We start from the raw sequence: 14,482 nt of genomic DNA on the forward strand, positions 1-14,482 counted from the left end.
ACTGCAACTTTGTCCCCTTGGAATTTCAGTGCTACCCCAGCTTCTGGAAGATGTGATGGACACGTGCATGTGAATGCTGTCTACAAACTCAGGGAGCTGGTACAATTCATAGGAAGAATAGTTTCTGTGAGTTCTTTTCTAATAACTAGGGTGTTGCCTTTATAATGTTAGGTTACCTGCAGCCATTTGAAATATCCATCGTATAATTACACCCTAAATAACAAAAGTATGGAAGCTCACTAAAGATATTTATGTTGTATTTAGATTCACTGTAGACTTATAGAATAATATGTATTATTGCCCCTTTATACTAAAACTTTTCACCTCATTTTTTCCATACTTCTGACCAACCACCAAAAGGAAGGACATAGAAAATAGTACTTCTTATATTTTTTTTCAGCTTTGAAAACAACTTTTTTTTTTAAAAATGTAAATGTATATAGCCAGTTGATAACATTAGTTATAATGGAGAAACTAGACTAATGTAGATGATAGTTGCTGGATAGATAGTACAGAGAGAAGAATAAGAATTTAAAAACTTAAATGCTAGCAGAACATACAGCATTATATCTAATTTTGGATGACTCTACCACTAGGGAGATTAAAAAGAATCCCGAATCCTTGAAGGACAATAACTTATAGGATACCTATGGCCAGGCCAACTAAATCCCAGCACCACCTTGGATTTATCAAATACAAACATGAGGAATAAGAGATGATGTTATGAAGCAAGCAAAAGATTTATTTTTAACTTTTACAAGACAGAATAAAGCAGAAAAGTGAACTTTTAGAAGATTTTTGATGAAGTAAAATTGTCTCAGCTGATGTTTATCATTTACTCTTATCTTCTCGTGGCTCTGGTGTATTCTCAAGCATCGTGGTTCTGTCTTATTTTCTACTACTAGGAAGACATTCTGAGGGTCTTGGAAGAAGATGGAGTGAGGACAATCGTCTCTTCCCTATGTCCCCATGGATCTGAAAAAAAAAATGTGGGTTAGTATTGCAAAGAGAGCTGAGAGGTCTGGAGAGTCCGCGGTGCTTCAGAGGAAACTACTGTCTCAGGAAGGTTTTGTAAAACATGGAAACAGTGAACATTAGATTGAAAAGGGAACCAGCAGAGGAACACACACTATGAGCTTCCATGAACTCAAGGAAGAAGTTGATTCCCCCAACAACCTGCTCTGAAACCAAAGGGAAGAAGAACATTTCTAGGAAAGGACAAGATGCTTAAGCATGGAAGCATGAAGCAGTTGCTGGGAGTTGCCAATGTTGGCTCTCCAGTTTTAACATCTGTATTATTGGAACAGGAAGAAACAGACCCTGCGAGAATTTGAGCCAGTAAGCAACTCAGACCAAAGGGAATAGGAAGAGAGAAAGCTGCCAAACTAGGCCTGGCCACTCCTCTCCAACTATAAAGAGCATGGGTGCCATAGAATTACAGAACTGCAAGAAAATCCCTGTGAATAGATGGATCAAGAAAACTATGGTCCAAAAGGACTCTTAGTAAACGTACTCAGGCTAAGGCTCATCAAGTACTAACCAATAGACATCATGAGAATTGCTTTGAGAGGCAGAGATAGCCAAAATATATACATACATACATACATACATACATACATACATACCATACACACACACACAGGTGTTGGCAGATCCACATGACAAACTCCAACAGCAAAACTGAAGATGAGAGAGCCTGGCCAACTTGCACATAGAGAAAGCAGTGTATGCGTGTGTGTGTGCATGTGTGTGTGTGTGTATGTGTGTGTGTGTGTATGTTTGAAGAGAGGGATTTAGAACAGTTCTTCATTATGAAGGCTAAGAAACATTAACAGAGGCTTCACCCATGCTGATGCCCAGTCAGAGACTATACACATAAGCATCTTGATTGGTCTCCATGGAGACACCCATCTACTCTGCATATTGACTTCTGAGACACAGAGCAAAAGTCTAGATTTGTCTATAAGATATTTTAGTGAGGGGAATGATCCAGTATTTTGGCAGCGAGGAAGAAATACTGGCTGATGTTGTCCTTTCATATTTTATGTTATTGTGGGTTCTTTTATTTTTGTAATCTTTGTACATAAATATTCAAAGTTGGTTTTTTTTTTGTTTTTTTTTTTGTTTGTTTGTTTTTTTACTGTTCAGTGAGGTTTTGTGATCGTTTTTCCTTCTTTTCTTTTTCCCCACCAGTTTCATGTAGTGTCTGTCTATGGTTTTTGTAGTCTCTATTTCTCTTATCCACAAGCCATAAACTACCCCCTTTGTTCCTACCTCCTTTTATCTGAGTCTCATCCCCCATATCCTTCATGTGAAGTGGAAACTTCAAGTTCTTTAGAAAGTTAGTTAGGCCAAATGATGATTTGCTGGGGCATACAGGTGAAAGGATGTCTTGCTAAAGCAAACACATGAAAGACTGTTTTCCTGAAGTAGATGCAGGTGAAACAATGTTTGGATATAGCAGACAGGTGAAATAACTCTTGATGAAGGAGTATAATTATGACCTCACAGATAGTGGGAGAATAGCACTGAGCTTTGGTTTGGTTTGCTCCATGTGGATGTCATTCAATAAAGTCATGCATGCTTTTATTGGTTTGCTTTACATAGCATTGTTGAGCTCAACTTGAGAGAAAATCACCCAAGAACTGCTCATGAGGTTCCTGTAGCAGCTTGCCACTTCTGCGGCCCACCTCAGTCCAGTTGGTGAGTGTGGAGCTTTCTTCAGGATTACACTATGGCTTCTAGGATTCTGCTTGCTGAAAGGACTGGTCTGTAGCTGCTAAGTTGTGTTTGGTGTTTGCTATGGGGCTGAATTGCTACCCAAAAAGATTGAACTCACCCCCAAAGAAATAATTACTGAACAGGTGCACTTCCCTCATATCCTAATAACTTTCCTCTTCCACTACCTCTGCTGGCTGATGGGCTATAGGAGAAATTGAACCCTTACTAAAAGTTGCAAAAAAATGTATGCCTACATTCATGTTTTACTTTCTCACTGTTCCTATAGCTTTAATAATCTTGGCTCTCCACCTACCCCAGAGTCCCAAGTTTTCGTCTCTCTTTACTTTCCTGTTCTCTGGTTTTGCTTCATGACCCTCCATTCCTTCCCAGTGATTCATATCTTTCTGCACAATATTTTGATTTTATTCCATTCACCCCTTACAGTGTTACTGGATTTTAAATAATGATTTGTCTGGGGTATAAATGGTATATCTATATCTAAATATCTATATCTATATTTATATCTAATCTCCATCAGTTGTGATTGCATCCTCAATTTGCATTGCTCTCTCAGCCTGAACATAGAGATTGACCCTATTGTGTCTAAAGGATTCTATTCTTCTATTCCATGGACCCTTCCCCTAATTCTGTGTTTACAGACATATACAAATTGCTGCAGATTCTTAAACCTGAAATTCTTATTTCATTCATATTATCTCAGTTCCCTGCAATCAGGTATATGAAGGAAGAATATGAGAGAGAAATATTGAAAATATGCATCATTAAAATTATAGAAGTAACAACTATTAAGTCACATAAAAAGTAAGTACACAGCTTCGTCAATAAAATGGATCAAGTAGAAGATGGAATCAAAATGGAAGATAGAATATCAGATCTTGAAGACAAGGTAAATGAATGAGAACATTCAGACAATAAATATGAAATAAGACAGTACAAACATATCATGCAAGATATATGGGGCATCATTAAAAAACAAATTTATGAATCTAGGGAGATAGCTTGATATTAACACAAAAGCATATATATATATATATATCTGATATATGCCAGGTGGATGGAATAGAAGACCCAGAAGTAAACCACACAAGCTGTAGCCACCTGATTTTTTTCCTATGACAATTATGCCCAAAACATATATTGAGTAAAACTCCCCTTAACAAAAAATGCTTAAATCTGGTATCTACCTCTAGAAGAATGACACTGAATTCTTATCTCAATCTGAACAAATATCAATTTAGAATGGATTAAAACCTGACATGGTGGCACATGGATTTAATTTGGACACTCAGTAAGCAAAGGCAGGGGAAATCTCTGTCTTCAAGTTCAAGGCTAGTCTGGTCTATATAGTGAGTTCCAGGATTACATAGAAACCTAGACTCAAAAACAAACAAAGTACAAATGGATGGAAGATTTTGATAGAAGACCTAAAAGTCTGAATGTATTAAAGGACGCCACATGAAAACATTTCAAAATCCACACATCAACGATATTCTGAAAACTATTCCAGCAACTCAGGAAGTAAAACCAAACAGGATTTACATAAACTAAAAATCTTACTTACCAAAAGAAATTCAGTAGAGAGAAGACACGCAGAAGGGGAAAACAAATCTCCTGCAATTGTACATCACACAGGAGGTTAGTATATAGAATACCTAAAGACCTAGGATGAACCTGCCAGTTAATTAATGGGTCAAAGAAATTAACAGTTCTCAAAAGATGACGTTCAAAGTCTCAATGCTATGGGTAATAGGCTCTGAAAAGAAGCTGAGGCTGCTACGGAATTAACGAGTGATGTCTCTGCATATCTCACACAGAATGACAAATGATAAAAATAAGGTTTTACACCCATGGAAGGAGTTACAGAGACAAAGTTTGGAGCTGTGACAAAAGGATGGACCATCTAGAGACTGCCATATCCGGGGATCCATCCCATAATTAGCTTCTAAACACTGACACCATTGCACACACTAGCAAGATGCTGAAAGGACCCAGATATAGCTGTCTCTTGTGAGACTATGCCAGGGCCTAGCAAACACAGAAGTGGATGCTCACAGTCAGCTATTGGATGGATCACAGGGCCCCCAATGGAGGAGCTAGAGAAAGTACCCAAGGAGCTAAAGGGATCCGCAACCCTATAGGTGGGACAACATTATGAACTAACCAGTACCCCGGAGCTCTTGACTCTAGCTGCATATGTATCAAAAGATGGCCTAGTCGGCAATCACTGGAAAGAGAGGCCCATTGGTCATTCAAACTTTATATGCCCTAGTACAGGGGAATGCCAGGGCCAAAAAGTGGGAGTGGGTGAGTAGAGGAGGGGGGTATATGGGGGACTTTTGGGATAGCGTTGGAAATGTAAATGAGGAAAATACCTAATAAAAATATTAAAAAATAAGGTTTTCCATCCATAAAAATAAAAAAAAAAAAACCAAAGTGTATTTCTTAAGTAAAAACCCAGAAAAATTCATTGTGCAGGAAAACTTCTGAATATTGCCTCATTGTTAGCAGATCAAAGTATATATAAAATATTACTGAATAATGTTTGGGGTATAAATTACTTCTACTCTGAATACAAAACTCATCTCTATCATATGTTTGTAAGCTAGTGCTGTGCTTATCAAATCAAGATAGAGATGAAAGTCATGCAGGCAGTCTGAGAAGAAAGGTTAAGACTCATACTTACACGCACTGAAATGTTGCATTGTTAATAGAAACATTTATGGGACAGATTTTGGAAAGGATATAAAGTTAAATAAATTTTATCCAAGACTAAATGTGGTTAGGAAATATAACTTTAATAAACGTTTAAGTCAAAGCAATTCATAATTGCTAGTCAATGATGTCTTTCCTTAAAAAAAATAAAGTACTCTAACTTATGGTTCCATGTGTGCAGTCCATTTGATTGCTCTCAAGTTATTTGAAAATTCTCAAGACAATGGGGAATGCATTTAAACACATGTGCTGCTGCTAGTCTTTTGGGAAAACAACTCCAGTAACTTACCTTGTGGTCACGAGGACCAGAGTCATCTTAAATAGCACTCCTGAGCAGATATATGACAAAGGCAAGAAACCAAAAGCCCTTGGCCTCTGGATCGAGCAAATAACAGGAAATGAATAGTCCAGGACAAGTGGGAGAATATTCCACTGTAATTCTTAGACTAAATCAAGAAATCTGCACAGGATACAAGGCATGCTGGTCGCTTAAAACTGGCCTAATCACCGATGTTGCAGTGTGTTCTTTCTGTAAGTAATGGTGACCTAGTAAGTCATTAAATACAAGGGACGTCAACTTTTTACTCATTTTTGAGCTGTCATTCAAATGTCAGACTTCCTAAAATCATGTACGATAAAGCAAACAATACACACTTTGGTTTTTTTGTTTGTTTGTTTTTTGTTTCCAAACTTAAATGATAGAAACTTAATTGAAAACTTGCTACTTTCTGTACAAGGCTACTTCTTAAAGATTTCTTGGGGAACATTTCTTTGACTGTTCCTAGATTTCAAAGTTCGTTTGTGTCACTGTTTGCTGATGAATGTTTTAACTGCAACCCTGTGCTCATCTATGTCCCTGAAAAGAACCCCTTCTCACACTGGTTTTTCTTATATTCTCACAAATTGAATTTTTCAAATTGATTTTTTTCCATATACTTCTATTCTAAAAAATATATATCTTGGTGAGGAAATGTATGACCCCAAACAATTTTATAATAAGTGCAATTTTATAATAAAAGCAGGCAGTTATATTTCATTCACACGATCACAAAACGCACATGATTCTTTGTAATTTCTGATAGTCTTAAGAAGTGGCTCTGCTTCAGTCCTTTTGCTTCTGACTTTTTACTCTGTAAGTAATAAAGCAATTGTCCTGCAGCACGGAGAATATTCAGTACTGGGACCTTTCCCAGGCTCTGAAATGTGTGCTGCCTGTCATTAACAGCATTTCAGACAACAACTGCCAGCAACTGCAAACATCCAGCCTTTGGTGGCCTTTGGTACAAAGGGAGAACTGATAGAAACGTACTTCATGATGTGTAGAATGACTGAGTATAGCAGTTTCATTCTGTGAATAAATAATAGAGAGTTTTAGGGCAGGTGGGGAACTGACTCTACAGCTCTAGGTACTACTCTATCTTAATTTGTCATCTTCCTACAGAATATTTTAGGGGTCTTTAAAATAAAGTCTAAAGAAATTTCATCTTTTTTAATTACAAAATTGTTTGTCTGGTCATTTTTATTTTAACCCTATAGGTCTTTTCTATATAGCATCGTTTCTGACTTTCTATCTTTATATGATTTCTGTGTGTGAGAATGTCTGTGTCTATGTCTTTATCTGTTTCTTGTGGGAGAAGATGGGGGGAAGGAAAAACCACATCAAGATATATTGCATACAAAAATCTATCTCAATAAAAAGAAATGTAAAAGCTAAAAGGGGAAAAATGGTTTTCCATGGAAACCATTAACTGTGAAAATAAAATAAACTTACTATCCTATTTCAATTTCATTTTTGCTTGACTTTTTCAAAACTTGGGCTTGTGTTTGTTCCTAATAGTTGTAGAAGATCTTCTCTCAACACACATAACAAGCTGTTCAACAAATCACCTCCTGGTGGATCTTGCCAGAGGAGTGAGATTTAGGATTTTGTTGCTTCTCTTGGGTCAGAGGGCAGCTGAGCCGGAGCTTCAAGGACACCAGTTGATTTAATGAAGAGGATAGATGTGTTCTTTGCAACTGTGATGTAAAATGTTCTCGTAGGGGTAGTCACTTCATTGCTCTTCCACTTCCTAATAGACTTCAAACTCCTCTTATCAGGAGTGATTTCACTACCAACCTTACTACTGTTACATTCATGATGTCATCTAGTTGATAGAAATTCCTTAAAAAAGCAAGCACACATAAGAAACAATGTGTTACAACGGTGCTAACTATAATATAAATTATATAATAATAATTTATAATATAAATTATATAATAATAATTTATAATATAAATTATATATTAAAGTTACAGGTTATAGCCACAGTCCATAAAAGTAGAAACAATTCCATTTTTGGGGGGGCATAAAAAACTTCAAAATCAAAATGTACCTACATTTATTTTATATGACACACAGCAGGGGTATTGAAAACTGGAATGGTCTGCATTAAGTTAGGAAATTAAATTACATGAAACTAAATAATATATTTGAACATTAATGATTATGTAATAAAGTGGGTAAAATTTGTTTTCTTGTTAACCATGGCAATTATAATTAAAATAAATACTTTATGTTAAATAATTATTTATTCAAAATAGATAAATGTTTGAATTTATCATATGGTTCAATCGAAATATTTCTTTTTCTAGTGAATTATAGCATTAAATAACTATTCTAAATGATTCAGCAATATCCTCAAACCTAGAAATCCCTTGGTGTATGTAAAGCAAATACAGATATTTTAAAAGCATAGTCTTCAAAGTCATATTTTGTGGGTACTTACTAGATTGTAAGAGGGAAGCTACAGTTCCCTCAAGGTGTTTGCTGTTACTTCAATCCTGCTTGTGAAGTGTTCTAAAGCAGAGTTTGTGCTATTTGGCATCAACTATTTTGTTCTTTTGATAAGTACCTAAACAGGATGTCCTTGCAAATTAAATGAGAAATAGCTCTGGCAGGTTTCCTCCCTCAGGAATAACATTAAGTCTGGCAGAGGGCTTAAGCGGAAGCTCACAGGAATGTACTGTAGCCAGGACTAGAGGACGTTCCAGCAGATAGGGAGGAGGTTAATTCATGAAGGCCAATTTCACTTCCTTCTGCAATGAATGCTTTAATGGCCTCAGGCCGAAGAGACCTAATTTATTTTACCCAAGCTGTTTCAATCGATCATCAATAATATCATAAATATTTAAATATAACTAGTGTAATAAAAATATAATTTCTTATCACAGAAATTTATGTGTAGATATTGAAGAAGGGGAAAAAAGCCTTATTTTCTAAATTCTACATTCCTAAACACTGTTTAAACACTGCACATAATTTAAATTCCTTATCTTTTTCCTTTTATTGTATCTTACTTAGACATACAAAGTTATGGTGATAGAGTAGATGATGCAGTATATATTTCTTTCTACTCCATGATTGAGTTATTAGTAGCCTTATGCAAATGTAAGCACTCTGCAATAATGAAAGAGCAATAATTTGAAATGAATTAATGTACAAGTTTAAAATTAATAGTAAATCAATTAAATAGATATTAATTGGAAATTAGAAAATTGTAAAATCCATACATGTTACGAATTTAACACCTAGAATTTGTTCGGGCTTATACAATCCAAATTATATTACACAATTTTATTTCAGTCTCTTAAATCTTCTGCTTATTGCTGTCCTGATAACGCACAGAGATAGCCCTGTACCTGCTCAACTGAAATGTACATAGAGACTCACTTATCCTCATGAAAGTGACCATACAGACACAGTCTGTGCTCTCAACTGTTCTCACAGTTTCTTCTCTGTACATCTCTTATTTCACATATGATTTCAGTTTCTGAGGACCACTTTTGTTCTCTCTCTTTGTCTTTGTGTCTGTCTCTCTGTCTTTCTGTCTCTGTCTCTCTGTCTCTGTCCCCCCCACCTCATTCATGTGTGTGTGTGTGTGTGTGTGTGTGTGTGTGTGTCTATGTGTGTGCACACGACAGAGCCATAGCAACGAGAACAGCATAGCAGCAACACAAGGCAGACACAGATCAATAGAACAGCACGGAGGGTTCAGAAGAAACCTACATAGGTGCAGCACCTGAATTCTTTCAACATGTTAAAAACACACTGGATAAAAGATCTTGCCTTCAACAAATGGTGCTCGATAATCACTATATTTAGAAGAGTGAAGACTTTAAAATACAAAATATAAAAGTATACACTATACAAATGTATAGAATGTGTTTAACCCATAAGTCACAAAGTTGTGGGACTTTTAGAAGAAAATATGGGGACATTTCTTTAGGGTACTCCATTAGCTCAAGAAATAAAATCTCAGCAGGGCAGTGGTGGTACACACCTTTAATCCCAGCACTTGGGAGGCAGAGGCAGGCAGATTTCTGAGTTTGAGGCCATCCTGGTCTTCAGATTGAGTTCCAGGACAGCCAAAGCTATACAGAAAAACCTTGTATCAAAAAACAAACAAACAAAAAACAAACAAAAAAGAAAACCTCAAATTTACAAATAGAAATACTTGAATTTAACAGAAGAAATTTTGAACAGCAAGAAAAACAATCAGCTTAGCAAATGACTGCTATACATCTCACAGAGAAATAATATACAAAATAGATAAAGAACTGAAGAACACAATAGCAGAAAACCATGCAATAAAAAGTGATTAATGAATTAATCAGAGTTCTCAAAAGAAATTATATAAATGTCCAATAAGCATCTGGAAAAAATGTTCAACAACATCCATGGCCATCAGGGAAATACAAATTAAAACTCCATAGGTGTTATCTCATCTCAATCAGAAAGGTTATTATAATAAAACAAGCAACAACGAATGTTGGGAACAATGGGGGTGGAGGCAGTTGCAAATTTCTTATTGGTACAAATGTTGGTTTGGATATTAATTAGTTCAGTCACTAAGGAAATCTTTATCATAGGTCCTTAAAAAACAAAACAAAACAAAACAAAACAAAACAAAACAATCCTCACATTGAGCTAATGTATGACCTAGCTATACCTCACCTAAGAATGTGCCTGGGGGACTCTGTTTACAAACAACAAACATACTTGTACCTCTCTGTTTATTGCAGTAAATTCACAATAGCCAGCCTTTGCCAAGGTGTCTATCAGTAGAAAAATAAAGAAAGTGTAGCTTTCAGGGGTGGTGAGGTGGTGGGGATCTCTAGGACCTGCCAGAGACCTGTGATGGGGGAAGCTCCCAGGATTCAATGCTGGTGACCTTAGCTGAGACACATAGCAGTGGGGATATGGATCATGAAGACACCACTTCCTGTACTCAGGCAGGATCCCCAGTGGAGGAATAAGGATACCAATCCACCCACAGAACTTTCGACTCAAAATTTGTCCTGTCTAAAAGAAATTCAGGGACAAAGATGGAGAAAAGACCAAGGGAATGGCCAACTAATAAACAGCCCAACTTGAGACCCATCCCATAGGCAAGCACCAATTCTTGACACTATCAGTGACACTCTGTAAAGGTGGCAGTCAGGAACCTAGGGGAACTGCCCTCTGAGGGGCTCCACCCAACAGCTGATAATTCCCTTGTCAAGCTTCTCCCAACACTCACGTTCACTATTACACACCCTCCCTTTCTTGTTTTCATGAATTCTATAGCTATTAATGCTACTTTGCTGTTTGTTCAAACAAAAATTAAATGGATATCTTGTTCCATTTTGTAACCTTAAAATAATATTTTCCTGTTCAAAGTTTCCAGATGACACTCTGTAGTCTGTTTGTGCTAATATAGTTTTTCTCATGGTGTTTATATTTTCTGTTTTAAAAGTCTCTGAAACAAGGGAAAACATGGCTTGAAGATGAGTATTAGATTATTTTCCTGTCTTTTGAAAGACCGTTTGTTTTTATTTTAAAAATCCCAATGACTGAACGCATCAGTTGACATAAAATACAGCCTTGGCAAACGTGACGATTAAACATCAAATTGATTAATTACTACAAAGGGGTATATATAGACTGTAAAACGTGGCTATCCTTCAGAATGAGCAGTGCACAAAGAAAAGAAAAGGAACCATAAAAAGTAAACCCTGGTTAACAGACTGAAAGGCCTCAGGTCCGTTCTATCATCGCCCTTTCTCCAAGGCATACAGATGTTTTCCTCCCACAGGGAGGAAAAAGGAGAAAGATGAAGAAAGTGTCAGCGCTTCCAGAACAATGGGAGAAGAGTCACTGTTAGCAAAGAGGTTCAGAGGAGTGCCACTTTACACTTGGATCCTTCCTTGCACAGGAAGGAGAAGGCTGGCTTAGAAACAATCAATAGTCTGCTATTTGCAATAAGATTAGAGCAAGGAAGGAAGATTGTGTATTATACAATTCCTAAGAGAACTATACTTTTTAAAAATAGTAATTATGTAGACCTATTTTCCAAACTAGAGTTCTGCAAGTTTGTAGATTTTTTCTTTTTTTCTTTTTTTTTAGTTAGACTAGACGATTTTTTTAGACTAGAAAATATGCAGATCCGAGTCCTGTGACAACTGGTGCACACGTATGACAAAGGATACTCCCTATGTTACCCACGTCCTTTCCTTCTTCTTCATACCCTTCCTTAAACTTTCTTTACGTCTCCATTTCTTTCTGCTTTTGTTGTTTGTGCTCTGTCCTGTGGTGTGGCCTGTCCTCTCATTTTGTCCATCTTTCTGGATTTCGTTTTATGACTCTCTTTCTAACGATCAGTGGTGTTCTTTCCAAGGTCATGGCTTGCAGCATCTGGTGCTCTGGATGAGAGTAGAATCAGCAAGAATTATATCTATGGGGAGGAAGAGTAGGAATTCCCTGGGCCCTGTGAAGGAGCAGACACTCCTTCCATCTGGATATGAACAACATCCCCAGGGTCCAGTCCCTGGGAAAGAGAGCTATGGGGTAGATTCCTCACAGTCCATCATCTGTCTCTTTGGGACCAGTCTCTCTCACACCTGGGTGATGAATAGATTTTCCAATTACAACTGGTTAAGACATGGACTCAGTTACATATTACTTTCAGGAGCAGACGTGGAGTGAGGATGTTGGCAACTGGGAAAGCAGAAACATGAATGCTGGGACTTGCTGCTCTGCTCTGCTGTGCTTTAAAAGAAAAATTGCGATGTTGAAATAAAACTTGTTTCAGATTTTCCAGAGAATTTTAACTCAGTATTTACTGCACTTAATATATTGATGACATTCAAATATATTATATCACAACAGGAGGCCAAACTTCAAGATTAGTTATTGTCTCAGAAAGCTTTAAAAGTAAACACTTTGTCTTGCCTCTACTGCACGTGTTTGACTGCTAGGATTTTCAAGCTCTCTCCCATCCCTGTCTACTTCCTTTTAGTACAATGCACGTGAAGATGTTCCTGGGAAAGGCATTTCTCTTTTTAAATCACCAGACTTATTTTAACTTCGTTAATGGATTTGGCTATTTTGAAGGGAATTATGTTTAAGTTGTAACATAGTATATATTTATGAGGTCATATAGGAAAAGTGAGGCTATTTGTCAAAATGTCTGCTCTTGGCAAATTAATTGGCAAAGTAACAGCACCTCAAAACCTTCAGTGGCCAATTGTTTTTTTAGTCAGTAGTGGGATTTTTTAAAAAATTGACAACATTTTCACATCCAAGAAAGACTATGGCAATGTAGTGGCAATGTTGAAGCTTGCCTGAACCTTTGGGACTGGAAAACGCAAAAGATTTCTCTCATCTCACACCCCCTGCCCCCACCAGGTGTGGCATTCTCTGACATTGTGACACAATGTTATCACCTACATAGTTCCACTCCCTCAAGAGTTAGGAAGAAAGTAAGGAACAAAATTACGGGAACAGGGAATGGCCTTGATCAAAATACACTGTGTGTGCATACGAAATTCTCACACAAAAAGTTTATGTTTCATGTAAGTTTATGGTTTTATGTTGCACCATAGCCATAGTTCATAGCTTCCTGGGCCCATGCAGCCCATGCATATAAGGTTGGACAGTCACAATGACCACCCTGCCTTCTGACGCTCTGAGGTGAGTTTCCATTCACCCTTCCCAAGTGACCAAGAATTCTCCATTCTTTTCCCTGAGCCTCTTTATTTTATGAAATCCCGATTTTCCATTCTCCTACTCGAGCGTTTTCTCCCTTAGGAACAATCTCCTTGCCGTCTGTGACCTGAATAAAGCTGTCTCAACAGTATGGTATGTTGTAGTTCCCCAATGCTGAATTCATGTCACCTCCTGAGGCGACCGTCAGTTATAAAGGGAAAGTGAACGCCATGCAGAGTTCTACCTTTCTGAACATGAAATTTGAGCATGGAGTGAGGAAATGCTCTAAAAGTGGTGAATATTTTTAATATGTTTGCATATGTGCATATTTGTACACATATGCATATATATATATATATATATATATACACACACACACATATGTGCACATATAGAAAGTGTACGCAATTATACACTACAAAGTGTATCCTCAGATTTTCTGCTTGTGATGGGCTTCTCCTCCTTCAATGATGAGTGTGTCGAGAGGAGACAGATGGGAACACTTGGTAGATTTGCTCCTTACTAACAACACAGTGGAGAGAACTCAGCCACACTATAAGACCTCCTATCCTCAGGTTTCTATAGTTCTCACCTCCTTTATGTTGATGTCACGAAGATTCAGATGATGAACTGGCATTAAATGTCACGGTGGGGATGGCTGTTATTACATAAATCATAATTTTATCAAGCTCCAAAACCCATCATTTCAGTCTGTAGTCCGTGGTGCTAATGGTAGGCGGTAGCAACCAGGCTTTATCATAGTGCTATAATTCTAAAAGCCTTTTTTACAGTACTGTGTAGCCTCCCCAGCCTTAAGCAACCTGGCTCAGAACTGTTCTGCCACTGTGAACGAGACCACCTAGGGTGGAGTCTTCTGACCTAGAGATAGGTGTGTTATTCTGCCACCTCTGCTCTCTTCTCTAAGACTCCTACCCACTGAGGGACTGAACCTGTCTTCCTGAGACATTCCTGACCAAGTGCTGACAGCCTGGCGACAGAGCATCAAGAGAATTTATAAGCTCA

General features: G+C 37.3%; 1 long non-coding RNA gene across 1 annotated transcript in view; it reads right to left on the minus strand.

The window, feature by feature from the left end:
* Positions 1-717: 717 nt before the first annotated feature.
* The window catches only part of 1700128A07Rik (RIKEN cDNA 1700128A07 gene), a 69,334-nt gene continuing 55,569 nt past the window's right edge, over positions 718-14,482 (minus strand). Inside the window, exons 3-4 of the long non-coding RNA NR_045938.2 lie at positions 7,226-7,615; positions 718-975 (exon numbers count right to left, since the gene is read on the minus strand). This is a non-coding gene — a long non-coding RNA (RIKEN cDNA 1700128A07 gene). The remainder of the gene's footprint in view (positions 976-7,225; positions 7,616-14,482) is intronic.

This window comes from Mus musculus, chromosome 14, assembly GCF_000001635.26.
Source record: "Mus musculus strain C57BL/6J chromosome 14, GRCm38.p6 C57BL/6J".
NCBI classification, from domain to species: domain Eukaryota; kingdom Metazoa; phylum Chordata; class Mammalia; order Rodentia; family Muridae; genus Mus; species Mus musculus.